Below are 5,869 nucleotides of genomic sequence, written 5' to 3'. Positions count from 1 at the left end.
TCAGTGAAAGCCAAAAAAATTTCTTCACCCCTGCCATAAATAAAGACAATTTTGAAACCTTTGCTGTGTGACATAATCATTTTACTGTGTTTTAAAATGAAGCCTACTTGGCCAACAAGTCCATAATTGGGGCCCAGCCGAGATCTGGCCACAGTGTCATAACACTCCTGCACTAACCCAAACTCGCATCCTGAGCCCATCATACACCTGAACCCCCTGCCCTGAACTACTTATAATCCTGAACCCACATTCCTGCACCCTGACATCCCCAGCCCTCTGCCATAATATTGAAAGAAGACAGTCCGAATGGGGATTCACCCAGCAGGCAATGTATGTGGCTGTTCCCTTTCCTAGGGCATAGCCCTCCTCCCTTTTGCTGGAGATGGACTCATCAGCATAGGGGTGAGGTGCACACTTGGGAGACCTCAGGGCACAGGGACTTTGGTCTCAGCAGAGCTCTCAATTCATGTCAGTGTCGGAGAGCTGAGAGCATCCGTCGGGAATGCCAGACATTCCAGGCGCAGTTGGAAGAGAGACGTGTATTGGTCACGACAGCCCCTGTCCCAAAATTATTCCCCACCCCTAGCCTGGCATGTGAAAGGCCTGACACTGACGTGTTCCTGGCCTGGGCGCTGACACAGGCAATTGGCAGAGCCCAGCATGGTCACCCATAAGTGCTTTGTCCTCCCATTCTGCTGTTGGCCAGCAGGCCAGGGAGCATGCAGCACAGGCAGAGCCATTCTGCCGTCAGCCAACTGTGAGCCCTGCCCCCTCTCCATAACTCAGGCTTGGTCATTATCTCATTGGAAAGACTGGGAACAATCACTTGAAGAAGGAACAATGGCGACCGGCCCTTTGAAACTTGTCCGGCAAGCTGGGCTGCTCATGTCCATTCTAGTACCATACACCTACTCCTCTGTCAGAGCAACACAGCCAGAGAGAACTGAAGGTCAGTGGGTGAGCAGGGTCCTAGATTCTTTGCCATGGAGGCTGGACTGCCAGGAGACCACTGAACTGACTTGACAGGCGCTGCTAGAGGGTAACCGTCCTGCTGCCCACACACACCCCATTGGAAGGGGCACGATAAACACCCCGCAGCACAAGGTACAAACATGATTTCTGCATGTAGGCACCCAAAGCAGCTTCTAAGACCCTTGGTGGATCCAGCCTCAACTGTTCCCTGGGATGAGTCCCCGGGCTCTCTGCAGCGTCTGTGACTCAGGTTGCATGCTGTGGGTTTCCTCCCATCCTTGGGGCTCAGACGTTGTTTGAAAGGGAAGCTGAGATGCGGGATCTCAAGGTGGCTGATTCCAATCAAAGAGCACTGGGGTCACTGTCCCCATGAGATTCCTCCTGGATTGTTCCTTGCCAGAGACCCCTAACTCCTCTCACCTCCTGGGCCATCTGCTCACCTGCCGCTCTGCCGGGAAGTGACAGAGGTGAAAGATAAAACCAAAGTCAAGCTTCCCAGTGGAGTGAGGGGGAGGAAAAATATTAAACTTAAGGGCTTTTGCTTGTTCCAAGGAGCCAGAGTGACCCTGACTTTCATTCTGCAGCTTCCCCGTCTCAGGCCCTGTGGATGGGAACAGCGGTGGCTGCATCAGTGGCAGAAAGATTGAGTCTCAGACGTGTGGTTCTAGGTTCAGATGGATCTGCCAGAAGGAAGCTGCCGTGATATAACAGTGGGACAAAGGAGCCGTGTTTGCCTTCTACAGCCTGGACTGAATTAACAAGCCACTCGCCCGTCTAACCAAATGCTCATGATACTGTATTTACTTTTTTTAGCCCCTAAGATGTCACAGGACTACTCGTTTGTAACCCAATACTGCTCATCCTAAACGAGGGGGCTGCAGCCTACAGCTCACAAAGCAAATACGGCTCACTAGGGGAGCCAAATATGGCTCCTTTGAAGCTTTAATCCAGCCCCTCCCCCTTGTTCCCGCTGCCGGGCTGAGCAAAACAATCCAGACCAAGGACACAGCATGCCGTACCCCCCACATGCCACTGTAGGGCCCTTTGTTTTATCACACACTGTGAGCCAGAAGGGGAGGGGGCTGGGGTGCCTCATGGCTGCTCCTGCCCCCAGCACAATCCCCATTGGCTGGTTTCAGGCCAATGGGAGATGCCTGTTTCAAGAACAGGCAGCATGCAAAGCACCACTTCCCCCACCTCCCCCTTCCTCCCCCTTAGGGTCTTTTTCACAGAGCACATGGCCCTGCAGAAATATGTCTTGCTGGTAAGTCTCCTAGCCAGCCACTCCATCCTCGCAGTCCCCCCTACCCAACGTAATCCAAACCCTCAGCCCCACTCCTGAGCCCATGCCACCTCCCAAACCCTGCACCCCACAATCCCCTCCTGCCCTAGGTCACAACCCAAACCCCTGCACAGTAATCCCCTTCCCTAGGTCACAATCCAAACTCCCACACCCCAATCCTGTGCCTCAGGTCACAACTGCCTCCTTCACCCAAAGTCAGTGGCCTTCAACCTCAAAAAGTTTCCTCACCCCTGCCATAAATAAAGACAATGTTGAAACCTTTTGTGTTGGACATCATATTTTACTGTGTTAAAAATGAAGCCTGGCCAACAAGCCCCCAACTGGGGCCCAACCCCCGACTGGCTGCAGCATCATAACACTCCTGCACCTCTCCATACCCCAACCCTGAGTCCATCATACACCTGAACCCTCTGCCCTCATATTCTTCACATCCTCACACCCCTACACCCCAACATCCCTGGTCCCCTGCCATAACAATCCTGCACCCCCCACATGCCAACCCTGTGCCCTAACCCCCTCATACACCTAACCCAGACTCGCACCCCCACATCCCCAGCTCCCTGCCATAAGGCTGACAGCAGACAGCCTGAATACCTGCAGGAAGCTGGATTTGACCAGTTATGATGGAAACTTCAAAGAACTGTGCGAAAAGCTGCAGCAGCAGAAGTCCCATTAAATAAAAGTCTGTGAGGACAATGGCTCATTGATGCTCTTAGAAATCATTTTGTCAATGATCAAGAATAGTAAGATGTATATTCTCAGTCATGTCAATGAGTGTTCTCATACGGCTCTTTGCTGACCGCTTGCTCTGAGTTTGGCTAGAGTTTGGCTCTGTGGCGTGAGACGGTCGCTCACCCCTGTCCTAGGTTGCTCACCCCTGTACTTTGAAGTAGGAATAAGAGATCCTCCGGAAAAGGGCTTTTTTCCGGAGGATCAGGCCAATGTAGACGCTCTTTTCCGGCTTTTCTAAAAGCCGGAAAAAAGCGGCGGACATTTTTATTTAATACCCAAACCCCTTGCCATGAGCCCCCCCACACACACCCCAACCCAGACTCCTGCACCCCAACATGCCCAGCCCCCTGCCATAAGGCTGACAGAAGACAGCTTGAATGCCGGCATGAAGCTGGAGTTGACCAGTTATGATGCAAACTTCAAAGAACTGTGCAAAAAGCTGCAGCAACAGAAGTCCCATTAAATAAAGTCTGTGAGGACATTGATGTGCTTATTAATCGTCATGTCAATGATCAAGAATAGTAAGATGCATAATCTCAGTCATGCCAATGGGCGTGCTGATATGGCTTTTTGCTGATCATTTGTTCTGAGTTTTAGTGTAGTTTGGCTCTATGGTGTGAGAAGGTCGCTCACTCCTGCCCTAGGACCTGGGGCCAGTGGCCTGCTGACTTGCCCATCGCTGTCTGCCCAGCCTGGTCTCCAAGCTCAGTGACAGCCCAGACGCAGCGTCCTCCCTCGCCAGCAGGTTGGCCGGGGCAGGGCAGGCCCATGCTGCAGCTGGGCCCCTGCAGGTTTGTGCTGCCTGGTTCCCGGAGGAACCCCCCCCCCACCTCCCGTCCCTTTGTGATGTCACGGGGGGGGGGGGGAAGGTTGCAGGTCCAGCTGAACTGCCCTAGGGGAGGGGAGCAGGAAAAGCAAGTGGCTGCTAGATCTGCTTGGGTTTCCAAAATGTTACTGACTCTGGGCTGCAGACAGGCTGGTTTGTTATTGTAGGGTTGCTGGGGAACACTGACACTGGGGACTGGCCAGTTTGTTATTGTAGGGTTGTGGGCAAGCACTGGGGCTACGGACAGACTGGTTTGTTATTGTAGGGTTGCTGGGGAGTGCTGATACTGGGGACAGGCCAGTTTGTTATTGTAGGGTTACGGGCAAACACTGGGGCTACGGACAGGCAGTTTTGTTACTGTAGGGTTGCTGGCAAGCACTGGGGCTGTGGACAGGCAGTTTTGTTATTGTAGGGTTGCTGGCAAGCACTGGGGCTGTGGACACGCAGTTTTGTTATTGTAGGGTTGCTGGCAAGCACTGGGGCTGTGGACAGGCAGTTTTGTTACTGTAGGGTTGCTGGCAAGCACTGGGGCTACGGACAGGCAGGTTTGTTATTGTAGGGTTGCTGGTGAGCACTGGGGCTATGGATAGGCAATTTTGTTATTGTAGGGTCGCTGGCAAGCACTGGGGCTACGGACAGGCAGTTTTGTTATTGTAGGGTCGCTGGCAAGCACTGGGGCTACGGACAGGCAGTTTTGTTATTGTAGGGTTGCTGGCGAGCACTGGGGCTGTGCACAGGTTGGTTTGTTATTTTTCCCCCCACTTGGCTGTGAACAGATGCTGTTTTTCCAGTCATTTTCACCAGATTCCTCCTGGGGCATCGGGCCCTTCTCTACACCCCTCTGGGGCAGCCAGAACAGTCCAGAGGGGCTCTATTTCCCCCAGCCCAGAGCAAGGGCACAGACCACTACCACTGCAACAGGGGCACCCAGCCCTGGGGTGACCCCACCCCATCACAAGAACCCCACCAAGCATGGGATGGAGGGATGAGCCAGGGCAGTTGCTGCCAGAGCCCATGTGTCCTGCTGCAAGACACCACAGCCCATTGCTGGGTCTCCACCCTGGAACCGCCGCAGGGCAGGAGATGCTGGGCAGTGGCCACCCAGCCCTCATTTGGCTCTGTGGAAGAACACAGGAGTGAGACGTCAGTGTCTTGCAAGTGCTGTCCTGTTGTGATAGGACAACGCTGCCACCTCTCATCGGACCCGACGTGAGCGTATCCCACCCAGCATGTGAAACTGGAAGGGGATTTGTAACGTGCAATACGTGCAATTAAAGCTTTAACACCAATTTTCTCTTATTATTGCAGATTCATTCCCTTTGGGTGTCAGGAGGCTTAGGGCAGGGTGAAAGAATCATAAGAAAGGCCAGACTGGGTCAGAGCAAAGATCCATCTAGCCCGGTATCCTGTCTTCCAACATCATCCAATGCCCCCGAATGAACTGAACAGGGAATCACCAAGTGATCCATCCCTTGTTGATGGACCTAAACCTCCATGAACTTATCTAGTTCTTTTTTTACTAGACGGTTAAAGTCCTAGTATTCACAACATCCTCTGGCAAGGAGTTCCACAAGTTGGCTATGCTCCAGGGGAGGGGGTGGATGTGTGGGGGCGATGTAGCTGGGAAATTGGCAGCAGAGAGAACACGCCTGCCTTCTGCCCAGGGTCTGCTGGCAACAACGCATGCCAGGAACAGCCTGTATGCTGCCCAGGTCACAGCTCCTGTGCAGCACCCCCAGTTGTCCCTTTAAGTTGCCTGCCATGCTGCTGCCTCACCTGGCTGCCTGTGCCTAACCTCCCCGCCAGAGGTTGCCCACAATAAACTGCTTTTTAGAGATCCTGCCCCGGCTGGCATAGCAACTGGTGAGTGCTGCTAGCGAGGGAGCCCTGTTAAGAGGAGCAAGCAGGAGACAAAGGGGTTTTGCTCCCTAGTAGCTAATCCAACAAGAGATTAAGAAAGGGACCACAGCCCAGGACTTTTGCAGTTCAGAAAATCCCCTTTGCCTGCATGTTACCTGGGCCCAGAGCCCAGCTTT

The sequence above is a fragment of the Pelodiscus sinensis genome, chromosome 32 (genome assembly GCF_049634645.1).
Source record: "Pelodiscus sinensis isolate JC-2024 chromosome 32, ASM4963464v1, whole genome shotgun sequence".
NCBI classification, from domain to species: Eukaryota; Metazoa; Chordata; order Testudines; family Trionychidae; genus Pelodiscus; species Pelodiscus sinensis.
Note: the sequence above shows the minus strand (reverse complement) of the source record.